This window comes from Elaeis guineensis, chromosome 12, assembly GCF_000442705.2.
Source record: "Elaeis guineensis isolate ETL-2024a chromosome 12, EG11, whole genome shotgun sequence".
Lineage (NCBI taxonomy): Eukaryota > Viridiplantae > Streptophyta > Magnoliopsida > Arecales > Arecaceae > Elaeis > Elaeis guineensis.
The window spans coordinates 47,724,114-47,749,739 of NC_026004.2; the positions used below are offsets into that span (position 1 = coordinate 47,724,114).

Consider the following 25,626-nt stretch of genomic DNA (forward strand, 5'->3'; position numbering starts at 1 on the left):
TGTTTCACAAACTCCTCAGGCATCCTATCTTTGATTTGAATCCCATACATCCCGCTGGAACCCTCTGTGAGCCATGTGAAAATTACTGTAGCATTTCATAGCTCATCAACTTTCTTATGGACCAAGTGGTCCATGGTGAACCACCAACTTGCGTATTGGATCGGATTATCATTCGGCTTTGAATTTAAATCTATTTTAACTCTATTTTTAGTCTCGTTTGATCCCTCTAAGCCTGCAGATAGGGCTCTTCATGTTAGTGCAGCTCTTTTCTATAAAATATACGAAGAAGTATCAATTTTAAAAGAATAAAGATAATTTGATCCATAAATTAATACTTTTATGGATAAATTTATACACCTATCACACCCTCCAATTTATTTATTGCTAGTTTCTTAGCAATGCAATATATAATTTTTTTTTTATTTAAGATCATCCTTGATAAAAATAGATGTAGAATTGAAAGTCAAAATGTTTAGCAAGTATCACTAATGTTGAGTTTTAGAAGTAAATTTTATGGTTAGTACAATTAGATACTTTCTTAGAATACATCGAAAGGTCTACAGCATTTGTGTTTGTGATGACCAACTTAGCATTTGAGTGCTGGCTTGTAAAGGACAAATATATCTTCTCTTATCATCTTATTTTGGTTAATTTTTTATACACTCCCAAATAAAGTTCATGAACTTAAGGTAGCTTTCACACTGCCTCTTTTTTTTTTTTTGAGCATCCTGGCCTTCCCTTTACCGTTTGACACGAACTTCCACACATGACTTAGGTGCAGAGATCCGGTTACTAAGCTTAGGGTAATCCACATATACTCTATATTTTGTATTTTTTTTTAGGCAGGTAGCTCTTTCCTCAAATTAATTTTTTTTATTGGAGTGTATGATAATTGAGTCCTCAGATGGCCTCTCAATCAGCACTTATTTGCCTTGTCAGTATGCATGTGTAATTAGAAATTCTAATAGCCTTTAGGTGATCTAAGTAAGTTGCTAAAAATCTATCCACTAATCTACTTCTTAACTTGCTACAGTAAATACTTTCTAACTCTTACTACTCTTTTTCGAGTCTATTTTGCTCACGATACATTTTTTTTTTTCATTTTTTTTTCTACCCCAACTAAATATCATTATTTTTAATGAAGGAGAAAACACAATGAATGTAAGAAAAAGAGAGATATCACTTGGTGAATATGTGTTCTTTATTGAAGGTGATCTAATATGATATTAGTCTGAAAATTTGAAGACTGGTATCTCTATTTATTCAAAAGAAAAGATATTAGTTTAAAAAAAATTGGGTTGCCTCTCAGAAGTGCTAAGTTTAATATCTTCAGTCAGACAAAATAAGCAAATTAATCGATAAAAGTTGGTTCATAGAGAACCATGGCATCATCAACAAATTCTCTGGGCAGTTTCAAGAATGGTTTTAATCTTTGACCATTAACTTTAAACAAAGCACCATTACTTGGATTTTCAATTTCTATAGCTCCATGTGGGAAGACTTCTTTAACTAAGAAAGATCCTATCCCTCTAGACCTAAGCTTTCCAAGAAATAGATATAATCTAGAATTGTACAAAAAAACTTTTTGTTTAGGAGTAAATAATTTTCTCATAATTGCCTGATCATGGAATACTTTGGTTTGTTCCTTATATACCCGAGAATTCTCGTAAGCCTCATTTTTTAGTTCTTCTAATTCATTCATTTGAAGCTTCCTGTGGTTTTTGGCTACATCCAAGTCCATATTTAAATTTTTAATAGCCCATATGGCTTTATGCTCTAGCTCAATAGGCAAGTGACAGGATTTTTCAAATACAATCCTATAGGGAGACATTCCTAGGTTGGTCTTGAAAGCAGTTTGGTATGCCCATAGTGCATCAACTAATTTCAAAGATAAATCTTTTCTATTGGCATTAACAGTTTTCTCCAAGATTTATTTGATCTGTCTGTTGGACACTTCTACTTGTCCACTAGTCTAAGGGTGATAAGGTGTGGCCAACTTGTAGGTGACATTATATTTTTTCATTAATGCGGCAAAGGGTCGGTTGCAAAAGTGTGTTCCTCGATCACTAATGATTACTCTAAGAGTGCCGAAATGGGAGAGAATATTTCTTTTAGAAATTTTATGACCACTTTGCTATTAGTAGATCTGCAAGGAATGGCTTCTACCCACTTTAAGATATAGTCGACAGCTACTAAAATATATTCATTTTCAAATGAGTTTGAAAATAGACCTATAAAATCGATCCCCCATACATCAAAAATTTCAACCATCAAGATTGGGTTGAGAGGCATCATGTTTCTCTTGGTGATTCGCCCTATTTGTTGGCATCGAGCACAACTTCTATAGTACTCATATGCATCCTAAAATAAATTAGGCCAGTAAAATCGACATTGGAGGACTTTGACTGCTATCTTCTTGGATGCAAAGTGACCACCACATGCTTGGTCATGACAAAAAGATAAAATACTTCTAACCTCATTATCTGGGACACACCTTCTAATGATTTGATCATTGCTTAAAGAGATATGGATCTTCCCAAATGAAATACTTCACTTGGGCAAAGAATTTATGTCTGTCTTGAGTGGTCCAATGAGAAGGAACTTTACCAACGACTAAATAATTGACAATATCAGTATACCATGGTTCAGTGGACACAGACATGAGCTGCTCATCAGAAAAAAATTTATTTATGGGTGGTACACCAAATGGTGCGACTATGTTTCAGGATAAGTGATCCGCTACTGTATTCTCTGTTTCTTTTTTACCTCTAATTTTTAAATCAAATTCTTGGAGTAAGATTCATCGTATCAAGCGTGCCTTGGCGTCTTTCTTTACTAAAAGATATCTAATGGCTGAGTGATTAGTATAGACAATGGTGTGTAACCCAACCAAATAGTATTGGAGCATGATCCTGGCTCCTCCCATAGACCTTGGGTGCAGCAAAACCAGCAACGAATAAATCTGGAGACTTCTGGACTCGATCGAAGGCCCTTGATGAAATCAGCCTGGTTGCTGTCTTCTTCGTCAACCTTTCGTTCCAGATGAAGAATGCCTCTAAGATCACCTTTAAAAAATCCAAGATCTAGTACCCAACTAGATCAGGCCTGGACTGAGGTCTTCCAATTTATAGATCTCAAATTGGGATATTCTATATAGGGAAGAAGGTAGATAGATCCAGATCTTGCAGATCTGTCCTGCTGCAGCCTTTCCTATAGATCTGTTGATGGAGATCTCACCCGCACCTCAAACGACCTCAGATCAACTTTAGATCTGAGAGGAACTTGTACCAATCTCGTAGCAAGAGATTCCAAGTTTTGAACCTGATGTTTGGATGGCTTCAAGAGAGGGAGAGGCAATATGGTTGGCGGCACAAAGGGGGAGGGGATCAAAACCCTAGCGCCTCCCCTACTTTTCTTGCCTTCTATGGACCTGGCAGCAAGAAACCCTAGGGTTTCTTGCTCCTGGGGTATGGAAAATAGCTGAAGAGAGAGGGAGAAGAGAGAGAGAGACTTGGGAGAAAGGGTTTTCATATTTTTTGGCTTAATCAAACCTATACAGTGCATGTATATATAAACACAAGGTCAAGTGACCCAAACCCAAAACTCCCTTGACCAACTCTATGGGAGATTAGGTTAACCCAAGCCCATGTACACCCATGACTTGACCTAATCTCACCTATCCTGGGCCCAGACCTGGCCCATAAAGAGTTGATCCCTTGAGGCCCACATAACCTAGACCTCAAGAACTCGAAAGGCCCACAGCCTTTCAACCTAGGGCCCAACTAGCCCTAGAGCCTCCATGAAGCCCTCATGAATGATGGATCTTGGCCTTAGCCTTGGTCCCCTGGGCCTTGGACACACCACCTGGATCACAACAAATAGGACCTAAATTTTTCTAAGGCAAAGACAACGGCCAGAAACTCTTTTTCAGTGGTAGTGTAATTAAGCTGTGCATTATTTAAAGTTTTGCTCGCATAGTAAATAACTGTAGGCAGCTTATTAATTTTTTGACCTATAACTGCACCCACAGCATGATCAGATGCATCACACATCAGTTCAAAAGGTTCAGACCAGACAGGAGGGTGAATGATGGGAGCTAAAATGAGTGTCTTTTTAAGAAATTCAAAAGACTCTAGGCATTCAGGAGTGAACTCAAATTTGATTTCTTTTGCTAAGAGATTTGTTAATGGGCGAGCCACTTAGCTAAAATTGACAATGAATCTTCTATAAAATTCAGCATGTCCTAAAAATGAACAGATTTCTTTGACAGATTTGGGTAGTGGAAGACTTGCAATAAGATCTACTTTAGCTTTGTCTACTTCAATTTCTTTTTTCGAAACTACATGGTCAAGAACTATCCCTTCTCTAACCATGAATTGACACTTTTTTCAGTTAAGAACTAAGTGCTTTTTCTTACATCTTTCTAGAACTAATCTCTGATGATCTAAGCATTTGGAGAAGGTCAGGCCAAAGACAGAAAAGTCATCCATAAAAATTTTCAAAAATCGTTCAACCATATCTGAAAAAATGCTGATCATGCATCTCTGAAAGGTTACCGACACATTACATAATTCAAAGGGCATACACCTATAAGCAAAGGTTCCAAATGGATAAGTAATAGTAGTCTTTTTCTGATCTTCGAGAGCTATAGAGATCTGATTATAGCTGGAATATCCATCGAGAAAATAGTAGAATTCTTATCCGGCTAATTTTTCTACCATTTGATCAATAAACGACAATGAAAAGTGATCTTTTTTTGTTGCAGCATTCAATTTTCTATAGTCTATACAGACCCTCTACTCTGTTTGTGTCCTAGTTGGAATAAGTTCATTTGCCTCATTCTGGATTACTGTTACCCCAGACTTTTTAGGTACCACTTGTACAGGACTTACCCACGAGCTATTAGAGATGGGGCAGGTGATTCCATTATCAAGTAACTTTAGAATTTTCTTTTTGACTACATCCTTCATGGCTGGGTTAAGTCTTCTCTGAGCATCTTTAGTTGGTTTGGCCTCTTCCTCTAGGTGTATCTTGTGTTGAACTATGGAAGGGCTTATTCCCTTAATATCAGCCATAGTCCCGCCTATTGCTTCACGATTCTTTTTCAAAATTGCTAGCAACTCCTCTTCTTATTTAGGATTGAGTTCAGATGCGATAATTACAGGCAATGTTTCCTCTGGACCTAAATATACATACTTAAGGTGCTCGAGGAGGGGTTTCAATTCTAATTTGGGTGCCTCCTCTATTGATGGTTTGGATGATGGATTAATCATTTTTATGATTGGTTCAATGGGAGGCTCTTGTCTCTGGCTATTCTTATTATCTATATGAATTTCTTTGATTTCCTCAGATTCATTGATTGGCCAGAAACTAGACTCGAAATCAACTTCCTCATCGCTAATATCAATGGGTTCATAAATTTTCTCTTGAATTATATTTACATCAGCATGCTGAGTAGATTCTTATTCTAGATTGAATATATTTAGCTCAATGGTCATATTTCTGAAAGATAGCTTCATAAGTCTATTTCGATAATTAATTTTAGCATTTGCAGTAGCTAAGAATGGTCTTCCTAAAATAACTAAGATATGACCTTTGGGATTCGCAACTGGTTCGGTCTCTAAAATGATAAAGTCTACAGGGAAGATAAAATTGCCAATCTTGATTAAAACATCTTCTACCATTCCTTTAGGAATCCTAAGAGATCTATTTGCTAATTATAATGTAATTTTTGTTAGTAGAAGTTTTCCTAATCCTAGTTGCTTATAAACTAAAAATAGAAGAATATTTACACTAGCTCCTAAATCTAGCAAGGCCTTCTCAATATAGGTTTCTCTAATATCACATGAAATTGTCAGAGATCCTGAATCTTTATATTTTATTAGCACATGACTAGATAAGTATGAGCTCACACTTGTTGCTAAAAATGCTCTCTTGGGTACATTGGTGGTTCTTTTTTTGGTACAAAGGTCTTTTAAAAATTTAGCATAGGTCGAAACTTGTTTAATCATATCCAGAAGAGAGATATTCACTTGGACTTGCTTAAACACCTCTAAAATTTTATCCAAATATTTCAATTTTTTATTGAACCTCAATCGATTTGAAAAAGGAGCTCTAGAAATTATGGATTTTGGGTTTGGTGTACTATCAGGATTAGGTGCTTGAGTTTGTAAGGTAGGTTGTTCATAAGGTTACTCAACAAATGAGTTTCCTCTATTATCGGATGTATCTACCTTATTATTCACTTATTTTCTAGATCTTAAGGTGTGAATAGCATTCACATGATTGACTTGATTTTCTTGTTGGGGTCATGGATCATTTTGGTTTCTCGAATTAGGTTCAGGTTGGCTTGGTAGCTTACCTCGTTCTCGCTCACTCATAGCAGAGGCTAGCTGACCCACTTGTATTTTTAAACAGACAATGGCTTGGGTGTTAGTGTTTATGAGTTGACCTGTAGTTTGTATGAAATTACCTAGTGTGGCATTGGTGTCAGTACTAGATTTGGCCAGGACTTCTATGCTTTTCTCCAGAGAACTAAGTTTCTTCTCATTATTATTAAAGCCTGATGGGTTGTTTATCATAGGGTTAGACCTTGGATTTTGCTGGTTGAAGCTAGGACCACCTACATTTGGGTTTTGTGACCATGAAAAGTTTGGATGATTTCTCCAACCTAGGTTATATGTGGGTGTATAGGGATTGTTCAGTGGTCTATAGTATGTGGCATTTACCTGTGCACATCCATTTTCTATTGGGTTTATCAAGAAGGAGCATTCTTCAAGGACATGCACTACATGCGTTGCACATGGGTGCAGAAACTTGGTTTACACTGGTGGGTCTTTGTAGTTCTAAGGCCTTTAACTTGTGTGTTAACGTTGCAATTTTAGCCTCTGCAGCTAGAAAAGTTTGAATTTGATGCATTCCTCCTCTTGAAGGTATTGGTTTCTCAGGTTCCCTAGTTGTTTCCCATTGTAAATTTTTTTCAGTTAGATCTTCTAAAAATTGTCAGGATTCAGTGGGTTTCTTATACATGAATTGATCCTGGCACATGGACTCTAGCATAATTCTAGAATTTGAATCTAGCCCTTCATAAATTATCTGGCATAGCCTCCAGATTTTTATTCCATGGTGTGGGCATTGGGTTAAGAGGTTCTTAAAGCGATCGAAGTACTTCCAGAATGATTCTCCAGCTAGTTGGTAAAATTGATTTATCTCATTCTTAATCCTAACTATTTTGTGATGGGGAAAGAACTTTTTTAGGAATACTCTTACAAAATCCTCTCAGGTTGTGATAGATTGGTTTGGAAGACTATAGAGCCACTTTTTAGCATTGTTCTTAAGGACAAAATTGATCAGTCTTAGCTTAACCTCATCCTCTGACAGTTATTATAGCCTCATGGTTGCACAAACCTCTTCAAACTATCTAATAAATTTGTATGCATCCTCTATTCTCGTAAATTTTGAAAGTATATTAATAATTTGAGGTTCAATTTCAAAGTTGTTTGTAGTGGGTTGGGGCAACCTGATGCAAGAAGGTTGGATGGAACCGACTGGATAATATAAATCCTTAAGGTTTTGAGGTTGATTGGGTTCTCCCATTGTAGAAGTTGTTGGGTTTGAAATAGAAATCTAATTAATTCTTACTAGTCGACCTGACATCCTTTTCCACGAAGAAAGTGAAAAAAGTATTTTTTCTTCTATTTTTTTTTCAATCAAGTTTTCAGTCAAAAGAAGAGAAAAGAAAAGAAGAGGGGTCCTGATTAAGGTTTTCTTAATTCTAGACTGCTCCTAACTGCCAAGATTGCCTTTGAGCACTCCAAGTTCGAAATTAGCTAACCAAATCAGTCAGGTAAGTGTAAGATTGGTGGGAGATTTTTCATGCCTTTGCAACGGACCTAATTAGATAACCACCTTTCTTTGGAACATAGTTCTTGAACCACTTTCCTAGACACCGATAGGCTAACCCACTTGAACCTAGTCCAACTCTTGAATTTTCTTATCCTAATGAGCTCGAATGTCCCTAAGGCTGACGTCTAATTCATTTTATTTAAGGATTAGGTTATGTAGATGCAAGGAGGTGATTTATGGGCTAAGGGTGATCAAATCCTCACCTTATCTGATTAATGGGTGATGTCCTTAAGATATATTATGAAAATACAATGCAAAGAAAGTAAGGTGACCAAATAAAGTGGAAGATTTTTCAAGTTTAGTTGTCTCTTTATATTAATTAAATCTTATGCGACTAGTATTTTTTTTTTATGTTAATCTAATTACAAAAGCTAAAGTAAATATTGAGTTTGGATTAGTGAGTTATGAAAAAAATAAAAAGATTCAACTAAAAAAAAATTAAATCAGCTAATAATAAAAGAAAACTTATGTAATATAAATAAAATGTGAGAATTCTAATCTATATTAAAAATAAGAAATTAACTAAGCAAATAAAATAATAATTAAAAAGAAAATATAAAAATTAAAGGTAATATTTTTTTTTGATGCAAATCAAAATCTATCGTAGGACAACCATACAACATAACTTCCTGTTACGCCAGGGCAACCTTATGTCAAGACAGATTTTGATTTAACTAAAATAACTAAAAAGACAAAATAAAATTACTAAAACTAAAATTAAGAGCACGAAGAACAAGAATCTAAAATGCAATTTAAACACGCCAAATTCTCCGACAACGACGCCAAAAACTTGATGTGTCTTAAATTTATCGCAGGCACACGGTGTGCAATATAGCACATCCGATGAATACGAATCGATCCCATAAAAAATTAAATTTTAAATTATATTTAAATACTTCCTCAGGCAAGCTTTAGAGAAAAAGAGAAGAGATTGTTTGTTGAATTACAAACTACCAAAGCAGTAAACTAATTAATTATAAAGATAAATTATCTAAAAGATCTAGGACTCTTGAATCCACTAGATCAATGAATTAGAGAGCCTTCCTATGATTTCTCTTATATTATCCCTTGATCAAGATATAAAACATGAACAAGTATGGACCATGAAACGATTTAACTCAACTATGATCCATCAAGCATTTTATTTTTATCCTAATTAAGAGACTCTTCCTTTCTTCTCTTCTCTTATGTTGTCCAAGCATAGGCTATGAAGGAATTCTGACCCGACTATAACCCATCAAGATTTTCATAAGAAAAGAGAAGAAATGGTTTAGAAAATTTTAAGCCTTCTACCAATCATCTACTCTTACATCGAATCAACTATAGACTATGAAGGGATTTTGACCCAACAATAGTCCATCAAGTCTCTTGACGAGAGAGATGAAGGGAGGACTCTAAAAATTAAAAGCTCGAAAAAAGAGATTCAATAGAGCAGGCTTCTATTCATGATCTAGCTTCATCGTAAACTTCAGAGGAATTATTTAGCCAGACATAGTTGATTTGAAGTAAAAATAAAATAAAATAAAAATTAATTCTACTTGCTAAAATTGAACTTGTGAAAATTAAAAATTATAAAATTAAAAAGTGTAGAAATTTAAACTATCCTATTGCAGAAATTAAAATTATAAAAATTAAATAAAAAAATAACTAATTTATTGCTGAATAAAAATTTTGATACAAAAATTTTCAACTCCTAAGCCATTAACAAGGCTTGAAGTTTGAACAAAAAATAAAATAAAATTTTTTTGGCTGACTCTCTTTCTTGTGTATTGGAAGGGTGGAAGAAAGTGGAAACAAGGTGGGTAAAAAATTTTAAAGGTGGATATGTCTGTCTGTCACATAGATCTAGAGAGAGATACTATGAATGGAGGCATTAGGCTTTATTTATAGATGTAGGTAGGGAGGAAGATTTTATATTTTTTCGATGTGGGACTAAAACGAGAGAATAGATGAATGGTTAGGATTTAATTTGAAAAGTATGGATGGATGGATAGACAGTTGGTTAAATAGGAAAGATAGAGGTGATTGCTTTATTTTAAAATTTTAAAAATATCTCTCTATTCGTTGCGGTCAGTGACCCAAACGAGATCCAGTCTAAGGTCCGTGTACGCCGCCTCCTCGCATTGCTCGCATCCCATCAAACTCTTGTTGCCGAATTTGAATCGCTCCTGTGTTCTCATGCCACCAACGTTAGCTTCCGTGTACATGCCAAGTCCAAGTCCTATCTCCACGCTCGCGTGCCAAAGTTCGCCCAAAGTCTCTTCTTAAGCCCATTTGAATCCAAGCTTTGTTTGTTACACAAGCTCCTCAGGCATCCTATCTTTGATTTGAATCCCATACATCCTGCCGGACCCTCTGTGAGCCATGTGAAAATTACTGTAGCATTTCACGGCTCATCAACTTTCTTATGGACCAAGTGGTCCATGGTGGACCACCAACTTGCGATTAGATCGGATTATCTTTCGGCTTTGAATTTAAATCTATTTTAACTCTATTTTTAGTCTTGTTTGATCCCTCTAAGCCTACAGATCGGGCTCTTCATGTTGGTGCAGGTCTTTTCTATAAAATATATGAAAAAGTATCAATTTTAAAAGAATAAAGATAATTTGGTCCATAAATTAATACTTCTATGGGTAAATTTATACCATCAATAATCGTAATGGAAGATCCATAATGAAGAATGCCCAATTACATGGTGGTCGGCCTTTGAAACTTGGGTGAATGCATCATATGCAAGAACCATAAATCTTGGCAATGTACATCCAACGTATCATTCCGAGGCTTCGTGCATCAGATGCACTGGATTTATAATTCCATAGAAAATTAGATCATAAGATCTAACCTAAACTTGTCTCACAAGTCTAAAGACCATGGAATCTCATATCCAAGTTTGATCATAGATTGATAACATTTATCATTAACAAAAGATGTATCAAAAACATCAATTAAACATCATTCATAAAATCTCAGTTTGACATAATATGAACTGGATCTAATCCATATCATAATAATAACAAGAGGTTTGATTGAATCAATCAAGGATGGCTCTGATACCACTATTGGATTTCAATAACATAGCAAAATATAGTTTTCAAAATTTTTTCATGCATTCAACTATTAAAAACATGTTTAACAATTAAACATGACTATTGAAACACAAAAACCTAGGAACTCCTTGATGATCACAAACAAATAATTTTAGCATGCATATTAACGAGGGAGCAGAAGTCATATACTAAATATGAAGATGAGGATCTGGTAATAGAGTGATCTCCACAAGGCCCCAAAGTAGAAGTCCTCCAATGGTGATCCACAAGGGATAGATCAGGGCCCTTCCCAATTTGATGTATTGCTGCGGCCATCTTCACAAGTCCATTGCCGATCGTTCTTCATTAGAACAGGTTGCACAACTATTTGTATGCCTTCAAATCCTTTACTAGGACCACTCTAGAGATTTTTTCCTAAAAGATCTCACCACACAAAAATCAGATTAGATGTTCAACACTTGAACAATCTGAATCTTAGGACAAACATCACATGCTTTCCAATTTTCTTTTGCCTTCCTTTCTATTTTTCTCTCCTCTTTTTCTTGTCTTTTTTTCAGACTTTTTCTATCTTTTTCCTCTCATTCTCACACCTATTCTCAACCAAAAAATGTGATGTTCCAACCTGATGTAGCACCCCCTTTAAATAGGAAAGAAAGGGGAGCTACCTACTTCCAAAGGATGCCAACTTTTGGTGTCTCTCATTCCTCACGCGGTGATTTCAATAAATCACCACAATTAATCAGCATATGGGGAAGTTTAGGAGCAGAAGAACTCTTCCTTCTCATTGTCCATAATTTTAGGTAGGTAAGAATTAAGAGATGTGGGAGAAAAAATAAGTTTGGCGCATTAAGTTCCCATGTGATGTCCCATAATTTCCCACAAAGAATAAATTCTGTATATGGAAGTTATTGGGTGTGGAAGAGCCTTCATGTAGAAGCACTCCTCCACATCTGTGCCAACATATCCCCAAGAGCCATCTGATGGCGCATGAAATAAAGGAACGCATGAAAAAAAAATAAGGAGTTTAAGATACTTCGTTAAGAAGGACTCTCCTTCTTAATGCAAAAAAGTGTGGCGCCATATTTATTCTTTGGCATGAAGAAGGAGGAATTCTAGATTAGGTGAAACACTTTCAAAATAAATTAGTTAAGCCATCTCATATCTTAAGGATTAAACCTAATCTCATTAGGTCAAGGCAACAAGTTTAGGGTTAGCACAAACACTTTTGCATTGAACCTAATTGGGAACTTAGGTTAATTCATGTGATAGCAATTTAATTAACCCATAGGATTTACAATAAATTCAAATAGATTAGATCAAGATCAAATTCCTTTTATGTATGACCCATTGGATTTCATATCTAGCCAGCAGTGGACTCAAACTCATGATCTAATCTGATTAAGTCAGCCCAAAGGCATCAATTAATCAGAACACCTTCTAATTAATTTTTGAATTAAACTCCTTTAATTTTTATAAATCTATAAGTCAAGATAGACATCTAGCAATGTGTCATGACTATCCAAAAGATATGAAATTTGATAAAAATATCAAAATTATCCTTTCATGGTGAATTACCGTGCAATTTAATTATTCAATCACATAACATCCCAGATAGGTCATGGCATGAAAACATGTCAAGCCCAAATACATATCCATATATATCTTGATCTGATGATGGTGACTCGATTGATGAACCAATAGAAATTTTTTTTACTATTCATCTCAGCTCTGGCCAGAAACTCTCAAAATCATCATTCTATGAAATCACATAAGATGTTCTCTCCTCCTACAAAGAGTGACCGATTCTATATTGATCACTCACAACTTTCATGCATACTTCATCAAATTCAGAATATTCTACATGATAAATGATATATTTTTATATTTATTAAAGATATTTTTGATAATTTATGGTGCTAACACCTTCTTAAAAATCTAATTTCATGAATAAATTAAATTTTTTTATAAAAATAAATAATTTAAAAAAAATATAAAATTAGAGAATATTTATGAAAAATAGATGTTAATTTAATTGAATAATTTAAGCATCAAAATAATAAAAAAAATTTAAAAAATTTAATACATATTTTTTCTTATTTTTCAGATAAAAATCAGAGCAAAAATCAAGCCAAAATATCCTAAAAAATAATTTTTATAGCCTCCAATGCATGGTGGACCGGTCGGTCGATCCACGAAATTAGGGCACAATCCACAGGAATAGTCACATAGTCTATAGGCGTGGTTCACAGCGAGCAAAGGATTCTGGGTGTGATCCAATGGCTGACATTCATCCCGACCAGATCCGACGGTCCACGTTTGCTGTCGATTTATAAGAGGAGGTTTTGCACGATTGAATGGCCAAAAACTCATCCATCATCAGATCCAACAATCCAAATGCATTGCCAACTTTGAATAGGACCCTTCTACATGATTCGACGACCCAAAAGTGATCTATCATGTGATTGGATGGTTGAGGACGCTCATGACTGTGATAAGAAAACCTTGTGCACGATTCGATGGCCAGAAATCAATCCGAAGCGTGATCAGATGGCTATTATTGAATCTAACTTTGATGAGGATTAAAATAGTGGATTTTGGACAAATCTGGGTAGTCCAAGCTACATCCGACGATTGGAAAAATTTTTAAGTGTTTAATACATTTTCTAAAGTTTTTAGGACTCCTTTTCCTATCAAAAAATAATAAAAAATTCATCTATAAATAGGGAGTCTGGAAATAAGTCTGGGGGGCAGACAAATTGAGTTAAAAGTTAAAAAAAATAGAAAAAAATATTAAAGCTTTAGAGACCCAAAAAGAAGAAGGAGAAAAGTCGATTCGCTCTACAGAGTACGATGGAAGACGGAGAGGTCATCAACCATCTTTCCAACAAGGCTGTGCTGATCAACTTCAGATCTTTATTATAATTTTATTTTTTTATTTTATTATTTTTTAAAAATTTTTTATACTTGAATTTTAATTTTAATTAATGTAAAATTTATTTTCTTATACTTTAAATTTCTGTCTTTTATTTTTCGCAAGTAGATGCTAAGATCTAGTTAGTAGATCTTAGTACCAATTTATTTTATGCACTTTAAATTCTTGTTATTTATTTTTATTATATGTAGATGCTAGGATCTAAATAGTAGATCTTAGTACTCGATTTATTTTTTATACTTTTAATTTTTATTTTCTGACTTAAATTATTTTTCTTCAAAATTTTATTTTTTTTACAAAATCAAAGATTTCAAATCAAAATCTTATCTTCTCTGTGGATTCGACCTGACTCACTACTTTTTATATATTTTTAATTTTTATTGATGTCAAAAATTGATTGATAATCATGATGTCCTAACGATAACATCACGATCGTATCAAATTTTTTGGCACCATTACTGGAGAAGGCAATAATTTTAATGTTCGATTTCTTTATTTTTTTTGTAAATATAGCTTACTAATTTTTTTATTTTTTTTTATCTTTGTGTAGAAAAAAAAAGAAAAAAAATTCAAAAAAGAGATAGAAAGCTTCCAATTTTGCTTGGTGAGATCAATTCTAACCTTAATCATAACTATTTTTTAGTATTAATTGCTATTCTTTTCAAATTAACCTAAAATTTATCCACATAAATCTAATAAAAATTACATGACAAGAGTAAAAATTTAATTATTTAGAAGCATTCATCATCTTAGATTTATTTTTGATGATTGCTGAAGATAAGGTAAGCTTTCAAATTTGATTAATTTCATGCATCTAATTTAGTTGCATAGAACTTTTTGTTTGAAATTGGTTGTATATATTCATCTCAAATCAATTTAAGGACAACACCTATAACAAGATAAGATAGGAATTTCATCACCCTTCCTTAGCCCAAAAATAACCAACCAGCATCTTGCATTAACCCTGTTCTAATTAAAATTCAGTAGACGTTGACCCCTAGGATCAATTGAGTTTAGTTTAAGTATTGTGGTGAAGTCAAGTGCAAAGTAAGTTTGGACTCACCCCTGAAACTGGTGTCTAAGGCAAGAGATTACAAAGGCTCTACCTAAGTGGACTCATGATTATCTAATTGGTTCCGTTAGCTTACCTGGCCAATTCAGTTGGTGTCTAAGGCAAGCAACAGGGGGACCCCTACGACCCCACCTCTTACCCGGCTATTTAAAGGAAGTGAGAACAAACCCAATTTGTATTTAGGCTAAGCCACTCTATATCAAACTGTTAGGTCTAAGAAATCCATAAGTGTCTAGGTTTAATTATCTACTAACTTGATTACAATTAACACTCAACCACAACTAATTCTTCCCGTCTTTCATCTTTAGGTCTAGAGCTTTCTTTAAGGATCTCACCTTTAGAACTTCTCTCTTCTTCCTCTTCTCTTTTCTTTCTCCTTTACAAAAAAAAATCAATCCTATATTAGGGTTTGCATTGGTATATGCATGGTAGAAGATCTCTTTACCCTAACCTAGTTGAACCTAATCCTGAAATTGAACAGCTGATTCATGCTAAACCTGAAAATCAAATGGCTGGAGATCCTAGAGAACCACCTAGGCAAATGAAGGAATATTTTATTACTTCTACCTATAATCCATCGACTTGTATCCACTTACCTGATATCCCTGCAAGCCATTATGAGATCAAGTCGACCACAATCCAGATGCTCCCATCTTTTTATGGGAACACCAATAAAGATCCTTGTAAGCATCTAGATGAGTTCTTAGAAATCTATTCCACGATGAAAATTCAAAATTTTACTGATGATGCACTTAGACTGACCCTATTCCCCTTCTCACTTAAGGACAAAGCCAAGTACTAGCTTGGCACAATAGGGAGATCGATCTGAACATGGGCTGAAATACAGCATGAGTTTCTTAAGAAATTTTATCTCATAGGTCGAACCAACACCATGAGGCGAGCCATTACTGGATTTGCTCAACTTTCAGAGGAACAAATTCACGAATTATAGGAAAGACTTAAGGAACTTCTTAGAAAATGCCTACACCATGGTCTATCTAAGTGGCAAATTATTCAAGCTTTTTATGAAGATTTAGGTAACCAATACAGATAGATGGTAGATGCATCTTGTGGAGGTGCATTCATGAGTAAGAGTAAGGATGAAGCCTATACTTTGTTTGAAATTTTGAGTGAAAATTTGATCAATCATGCTTCATTATCTTCCTATGAAAGATCAATCCCTCATCAAAAATGGACAGAAATTTTTGAGATCAAGCAAACAGACTCTAGTCCTAAGGCCGATTTGAACCTAATAGCCCAAAAATTAGATAAAGTTGACCTTCTTGTCCAAAAAATAGATCAGTTTCTAATCCAAGGTCAACAATCTCCTGCGTAATACACACAACTTTCTAATTATCAGGAGATTTGTTCTATCTGTGCTAACTCAGCCTATCATGTGAGTGAATGTCCTATGGCTGCACAGTTTCTACCTTTCATCCAAGAACAAGTTCAAGCTACCCAAGGTTACTCCAAGCCTGTCAATGATCCATTCTCTAACACATATAATTCAGGCTGGAGGAATCACTTTAATTTTTCTTGGAGACCCCAATAGATTCGGAATCAGACCCAAATTCCTCCTATGCAAAACTTTTAGAGTAGGCCTCTATACCAGAATTATGCCTACAATAGAGATTAGCCTAGTCAGCCTACCCAGCCATCATATCACAATCAACTACCATACCCACCTCCTCAACAGACTAATCTAGCTGACGATAGATTTAATCAACTTCAAGAATTGATTATGACCCAATAGTAATCTATCGCTAGGTTAAAAGCACAAATAGGATAGTTAGCTGAGTCTACCATGAGGAGAAAATCAGGTCAATTGCCAAGCCAACCAGTATCAAATCCCAGAAATAACCCATCCACCCACCAACCACATGGACCAAATCATCAATCTAATGTCCCACTTAAGAATCTCCAATTTGAGAATGCCAAAGCAATTTCTGAGCTTAGAAGTGGTAGGATTCTTAAGGAATCATATCCAGACCATGTGAGAGAGGCTAGTACTGATGCTAGCCAAAATGAGAATTTGAAAGAAGAGGTTAGTACTGAGACTAACCCAATAGAAGAATCTGAGTCCAAAATTGTTACTGGTCTGAGTGAAAAAGATAAAAAAAAGAAGAGAGCGGATGAGTTACCCAAGACATATAAACCAAAAGTCCCATTCCCTTCAGCCCTAGAAGCCGGTTCTTTTCATAAAAAATAAGGAGCACACAATGAGGAATTAATAGAATTATTTAAGCAAGTTCACATTAATCTACCCCTCCTCGATGCAATTAAACATGTCCCAGCTTACGCTAAATTTCTTAAAGAACTTTGCACCCAAAAGCGTGAGCCACAAAAAATAGAGAGAATTGTGCTATCTGAGGATGTTAGTGTGTTATCTGAGGATGTTAGTGCAGTCCTATTGAATTCATTACCTCAGAAAATGAAAGATCTTAGTGCTCCTTTGATTTCATGTGTTATAGGAGGCATCACCTTTGATCGAGCCCTGTTAGACTTAAGAGCTAGTGTCAATCTACTTCCAACCTTAGTCTATGAAAAATTTGGGATAGGAGAACTGAAACCCATGTCGGTTATTTTGCAACTAGTCGATAGATCTGTGAAGATGCCACGGGGTCTGATTGAAGATGTTATAGTCAAAGTCAACACATGTTATTTTCCAATAGACTTCCTCATACTTGATATGGAACCATCCTAAGAGCTGAATCAAAATCCCATAATTTTAGGACATCCATTCCTAGCCACTGCAAATGCCAATATCAATTATAAAACAAGAGCTATGGATATTTCTTTTGGAGATCAAAAGGTGAGAATTAATATTTTTAATACCTCAAAGTATGCTCAAAAGGAGGAAAGCTGTTCAGTAATTGATCTGATAGATGAGATAGTTGAAACTGATTTCTCCTTAGATTTAAAAAAAGAAGATTTTTTGGATGAACCCATTGAAGAAACCCAAAACCAGGAAATGAATGCCTTGTTTGATTCACCTCACCCAGCACATTCACTACCTTGGTCAATGAAAATTGAACCCTTACCTAAGCTAGAAACTGAACCACTACGTTCTTAAATTCAGGCCCCACCATAACTTGAACTGAAATCTTTGCCTGAATCACTCAAGTATGTATTTCTAGGACTTGAGAAAATCCTGCCAATAATCATTGCTTTTGATCTAACCCCCGAGCAGGAAGACCAATTGCTGAATATATTGAAAACACATAGAAAGGCCATAGGTTGGACCGTTGCTGATTTAAAAAGTATTAGTCTGTCAATATGCATGCACCATATTTATACAGAGGACAATGCCAAACCCATCCGAGATATACAAAGATGGCTCAACCCGAATATGCAAGAGGTAGTCAAGAAGGAGGTAATTAAATGGTTAGATGCTGGTATCATTTATCCTATTTCAGACAGCCACTGGGTGAGTCCTACTCAAGCTGTTCCAAAGAAATCTAGACTCACGGTTGTCCATACTGACCATGGGGATCTAGTGCCAACATGACTTTCTACTGGGTGGCGTGTCTGCATAGATTATAGAAAACTCAATGCAGCCACCCGTAAAGATCATTTTCCTTTACCCTTTATTGACCAAATCTTAGAAAGACTACCTTGCCAATAGTATTTTTACTTTTTAGATGGATACTCAGGATACAATCAGGTAGCAATCTACCCAGGAGATTAGGAAAAGACCATCTTCAGATGCCCCTATGGAACCTTTGCTTTTCGTAGAATGCCTTTCGGACTATGTAATGCACCCGCGACCTTTCAAAGGTGCATGATGTCAATATTTTTAGATATGGTAGGAGATTTTCTAGAGATATTTATGGATGATTTTTCAGTCTTTAGAGAATCTTTTGAGAGTTACCTCAATAATTTGAAGGAAATATTAAAATGATGCATTGAGGCCAATCTAGTTTTAAGTTGGGAAAAGAGCCATTTCATGGTTAAAAAGGGGATAGTATTAGGGCATATTGTGTTAAAGAGAGGAATTGAGGTTGATAGAGCAAAAGTTGAATTGATTTCTAAACTTCCTCCACCGACTTCTGTCAAACAAATCCGATCTTTTCTTGGCCATGTAGGATTTTACCATCACTTCATCAAAGATTTTTCTAAAATATCCCACCCTTTATGTAATCTGCTTGCTAAGGATGTCCCTTTTAACTTTGATGAAGAATGTCTTAAGGTTTTTAAATTTTTGAAAGAAGCTGTGACCAAAGCTCCAATCATCCAATCTCCAGACTGGTCACCACATTTTGAGATCATGTGCGATGCTTCTGATTTTGCCATAGGAGCTGTCTTGGGCTAAAGGATAAACAAATATCCTGTAGTGATTTACTATGCTAGCAGAACTCTGAATGAAGCTCAAATAAATTATACCACAACTAACAAAGAATTACTAGCTATAGTATTTGCCCTGGAGAAGTTTCGATCATACTTGTTAGGATCAAAAATCATGATTTATTCAGATCATATGACTTTGAGATATCTACTTTCAAAGAAAGATACTAAACCATGATTGATTAGATGGATCTTACTGCTACAAGAATTTGATATTGAAATTCGAGACAAGAAGGGATCTAAAAATATTGTAGCAGACCACCTATCGAGGATCTTAGTTGAAGATTGTGAACCTGCATCAATTGGAAAATCTTTTTCGGATGAACAACTTCTAGTAGTTTCACACACAAAGGCCCCTTGGTTTGCAGATATTATTAATTACTTAGCAGTTGGACAAATTTTTGATGATTGGTCTAAGAATGAAAAGGATCGATTCTTTGCTCAAATCAAGTATTATTTTTGAAAAGATCCTAAATTTTTTTGAATTTGTGCTGATCAGATCATTCGTAGATGTGTTCCTGAAACTGAACAATTGAGTATCTTGAAATTCTGTCATACTCTTGCTTGTAGAGGATATTTTTCTGGACAAAAAACCATGGCCAAAGTATTGCAAAGTAAATTTTACTAGCCCACATTGTTTAAGAATGCTTATACTTTTAGTCAGGAATGTCTTAGATGTCAAGCTTTAGGAAATATTTCAAAGAAAAACATGATGCCTTTGAACCCCATCTTGGTAGTTAAAATTTTTGATGTTTGGAGAATTGATTTTATGGGATCTTGTCCACGCTCTAATGGTTTTGAAATATTTTGGTGGCCGTCGATTATGTTTCTAAATGGATTGAGGTAATAGCAACATGAACCAATGATCATAAGGTAGTCATAAAATTTGTTCAAAGGAATATTTTTTTCAGGTTTGGATTTTCATGTGCTATCATTAGCGATTGAAGTACCCACTTCATGAACTATCATTTTCGAACACTGCTGTGAAAATATGGGGTCACACATAAGATAGCTACACCATACCACCCACAAACAAGTGCCCAAGTTGAAGTATCTAATAGGGGGATCAAGAACATCCTACAAAAGACTATTAAGCCTGATTATAGAGATTGGTCAGATCGATTAGATGATGCATTATGGGCCTATAGAACAGCTTATAAAAATTTTATTGGAATGTCTCCCTATAGATTGATTTATGGAAAAGTATGTCATCTTCCGATAGAATTAGAACATAAAGCATATTGGGCAATCAAGCAACTAAATTTTGATTTAAAACAAGCTGGTTCCAACTGGATGTTGCAACTAAGTGAATTGGATGAATTGAGATGAGAGGCTTATGAAAATTTATGAATTTATAAAGAGAAAATGAAAGCCTTTCATGATAAATACATTTCAAGGAAAATCTTTGAGCCAAATCAATAAGTCTGGTTATTTGATTCAAGGCTAAAATTATTTTCAAAAAAATTAAGATCTAGATGGGATGGACCTTACATTGTAAATCAAGTATTCCCATATGGTGTAATCAAACTTTATGATCCTAAATCAAAATTTTTTTTTAAGGTAAATGGTCAAAGATTAAAACCATACATTGAAGGGATGTCATTAAAACAAACCATTGATCAAGTAGCATTAACAGACCCATACTGAATTGAGCTGCATTGTGTTTGGCTGAAGACGGTAAACTTAGTACTTTCTGGGAGATAACCCAACTTTTACTTTTTATATTCTTTTATATTTTATTTAGGTTAATTAAGTTTTGCTTAGTGTCTTTTGTAGAGATCTGAAGATAATATTGGCTAAGTTTGGGGGAGAACCAATTTTGAAAAAAATTTTGGATCAGATGACATCTCTCTTTTTCTTTCTCTTTGCATGCACCCTTCATTTTTCCTACTCCATTGAGGACAATGTCGATTAAGTTGGAGAGAAAAATAAATTTTTTTTAAGTCCTCAAGTAAGTTAGTATTTAGTATTTAAACACCTGATTACACTTAAGAATCGAGTTAAACCAAGCATTTTTTAAAAAAAATTGATGTACAGACTAGAGAGTTTGTGAGATATTGAGGGATCAAGTATTAAGAAAACTCAATAAAGAGTTAAGTTTAGAACTTAAACAATTTTTTTTGAGCATTTCTAAATTTTTTTTACCAGCATCAAAGAAGAGTTAACTTTTTATGGGCTTGTGTAGGGTAACTATATATTTTTTCATATATATATAAAAAAAAAAGTTTCTAAGTACTTCATGCGGAGTAATCGGACTTCTTTACCTAAGCAAGCATTGAGTTTCGTGTCAAAAGGTATGAAGGATAAAGAAGCTTTGTTATAAAGCTAATTTTAACTCGTAGCTTGTTTGATTTGAACAAGTAGGTCTGAAAGATATTTTATACCTAGTGCCCTAAAATCATCTGGTTTGGGAGTCATTGGCTGAAAACTTACTACATGGGTCAAACAGAAAGCTTAAGGGGTTAAGATATTCAATAGCAATACAACATTAAAAAAAAAAAATCAATCAATAAATAAAGAACAGAAGTAACAATATACTTTTCTATATGAAGATTAATGATTTGGAGATAAAGGTAGGAATAAATTTGAAAAAGTTTAGAAAAAGTTTAGTATTCTTAGTTTAACTCTCATATTGATTAGTATTAATACTCCAATGACATACCTCACTCATGCTCTACTGAACATCAATAGCTTTTTGAAAATTATTTGATGAAATTCGAAACTTTAAGTTAAACGATACTTAATTCTCAATTCTTTCTTTACTAGAGGATGAGTAATGTTCAAGTTAGGGGGTATGATAAATGGTATATTTTTATATTTATTGAAGATATTTTTGATAATTTATGGTGCTAACATCTTCTTAAAAATCTAATTTCATGAATAAATTAAATTTTTTTGTAAAAATAAATAATTTTTTTAAAAAAATATGAAATTAGAGAATATTTATGAAAAATAGATGTTGATTTAATTGAGAAATTTAAGTACCAAAATAATAAAAAATTTTTGAAAAATTTAATGCATATTTTTTTTTATTTTTTAGATGAGAATTAGAGCGAAAATCAAGCCAAAATAACATAAAAAATGATTTTTATAGCCTCCGATGCACGATGGACCGATCGATCGATCCACGAAATCAGGGCATGGTCCATAGGAATAGTCACACAATCTACAGACGTGGTTCACAGCAAGCGAAGGATTCTAGATGTGATCCAATGGCTGACATTCATCCCGATCCAAATCTGATGGTCCACATTTGCTGTCGATTTATAAGAGGAGATTTTGCATGATCGGATGGCCAAAAACTTATCCATCATCAAATCCAATGATCCAGATGCATTACCAACTTTGAATAGGACCATTCTGTGTGATCTATCACGTGATCGGAAGGCAGAGGATGCTCCCGACTGTGTTAAGGAAATCTTTTGTACGATCCGATAGCCAGAAACCAATCTGAAGCACGATCGGATGTCTATTATTGAATCCGACTTTGATGAGGCTTAAAATAGTGGATTTTGGATAAATTTGGGTGGTCCAAGCTCCATCCAACAGCCAGAAAACTTTCTAAGTGTTTAATACATTTTCTAAGGGTATTAGGACTCATTTTCCTACCAAAAAAATATAAAAAATTCACCTATAAATATGAGGTCCGAGAATAAGTCTGGGGATAGAAAAATTGAGTGAAAAGTTAGGAAAAAATAGAGAAAAAAGATATTAGAGCTTTAGGGACCCAAAGAGAAGAAGAAGAAAAGTCGGTTCACTCTACGGAGTATGACGGAAGATGGAGAGATCATCAACCATCTTCTCGATGAGGCTGTACTGATCAATTTTAGATCATTGCTATAGTTTTATTTTTTTTATTTTATTATTCTTTTTAAATTTATTATATTTGAATTTTAATTTTAATTAATATAAAATTTATTTTTTTGTACTTTAAATTTTTATCTTTTATTTTTTGCAAGTAGATGTTAGGATCTAGTTAGTAGATCTTAGTACCAATTTATTTTATGCACTTTAAATTCTTGTAATTTATTTTTATTGCAAGTAGATGCTAGAATCTAATTAGTAGATCATAGTATCCGATTTATTTTTCATACTTTTAATTTTTATTTTCTGACTTAAATTACTTTTCTTTGAAATTTTATTTTCTTTTTGCAAAATCAAAAATTTTAAATCAAAATTTTATCTTCTCTGTAGATTCGATCTGACTCACTACTTTCTACATATTTTTAATTTTTATTAAAATTAAAATTTGATTGATAATCATGGTGTCCTAATGACAACATCACGATCGTATCACTACACACATCTCAAAGTGGCATGCTAGAGAATAAACTAAAGTAAAGATCTATATACATAAGGTACCATAGTGATCTCAGGTCAAAGGATCACTTGCACCATTTTTACTGGAGAACCATCTGTCGACATGCTGTAAGACTCTATCAGATGTTCTTTCTATGGATCAGTTCAGTGAACTCATTCTCTAATAAGTACCTATATCTTTGTATTAGTGTCACCACATAAGTAATTGTGAGATCAATCACTATCTCCATCGAGCATACATAAGATGTACCAGTTTTATCGGCATCATCGATCTCCGACTCGATGATCCAACGATTGAAAATATTTTAGATTGGAGCTATCAAGATTTTAAGTCTCACTAGCATGATCTCATCATGGCCCTAAAATCATTATCCTAATCTATAAGATTTATCATAATCATAAAAAATATAATGCAGCAAATGATAAAATACAATACCTCATAAATAAAATAACCAATGTCATACAAATGAGCAGGAAGATATCACAGGAAAGTTCGATCACATCACCCATGCGATTGGCTTGTAGGGCACTACTCTTTCAGTTTTTCATATCTATTTATCAGATTTCATAGTCCATGTGCACTGCTATCACAAGTATAATTTGAATGGACTTGAGTATTATCACAGGAGAAAATATCTCGTCATAGTCAATACCACAATGCTGACGATAATCCTTGGTAACCAAATGAGCTTTATAGTTCTCCACCTTTCCATCTATGCCCCTTTTCCTTTTGAAGACCCACTTACACTCTATGGGTTTAACCCCTTCAGGTGGATCAACTAATGTTCAAATATCATTGACCTTCATGGACTTTATTTTGAATTTTATGACTTTAAGCCATTTATCAGAATCGAACCTTTGCATTGCATCCATATAGGTGATTGGGTCATTATTGTCATCGAGTTCAACAAGATCCCCATCCTGGATTAAAAAATCATAGTATCTGTCTGGTTGATGCGATATCTATCAGATCTTCTTAATAGTGCCTCTACAATGGGTTTTGGGTTTGACATCGTCAAATTCGATTCTGTGGGTTCATTAGACTGTGTCGATTTTACTTGTTGAATTTTCTCAAGTTCAACCTTAGAGGCATTAATCCCTTTCCTAAGAAATTTCTTTTCTAAAAAAACTATCCTAAGATTGACAAATATCTTTTATTCATCAGCAAGGTAGAAATAATACTCCTTAGTTTCTTTGAGATATCCTATAAAAATACATATATCAGATCTGGCTCCAAGTTTGTCCGTTTTCAAATGTTTGACATAAGTTGGACATTCCCAAACCCTAAGGTGAGAGAGCCCTGGCTTATGTCTCATCCATATCTCATATGGTGTTTTACTTACAGATTTACTAGGAACCCTATTAAGCATATTGATAGACTAGAAAAGTCCATCATGGATTGAACCATGTCTAACAGGATTTGATTTCTCCTTTCCGACACCATTATATTGTAGCATTCTAGAAGATGTCTATTGAGAGAGAATCCCATTCTCCTCAAGATATGTCAGAAATTCACTAAAAAGATATTCACCTTCTCGATCTGATCGAAGAGTTTTAATATTCTTTTCAATTTGTTTCTCTACTTCATTACAGAATCGTTTAAATATTTCAAATAATTTAGACTTATGTTTCATCAAGTAGACATACCCATACCTAGATAGGTCATCTGTGAATGTAATAAAATAGTGGTAAACTCCTCGGCACTTATGCTCATGGGTCCACATATATTAGTATATACCAGACCTAGTGCATCACTGGCTCATTTACTTTTTTCAGTAAAAGATGACTTGGTCATTTTTTCAAGTAGGCAGGACACATAGGTTGGCAATAATTCATAATCATTATCATCAAGAATTTCTTATTGAGATAACATGTTCATCCTGTTCTTGTTAATATAACCTAGGCTACAATGCCAAAGGTAGGCATCCGTTACATTGACTATTCTAGAGTGTTTATTAGAGGTGTACATTATATTAGGTCGTGATACAACATAGATCCCATTGTTC

The 25,626-nt window shown here is 34.3% G+C and overlaps 1 pseudogene; it reads right to left on the reverse strand.

Annotated features, from left to right (window-relative positions):
- Nucleotides 1-1,351: 1,351 nt before the first annotated feature.
- On the reverse strand, nucleotides 1,352-6,380 carry LOC140852846 (uncharacterized; annotated as a pseudogene).
- Between the last annotated feature and the right edge of the window lie 19,246 nt (nucleotides 6,381-25,626).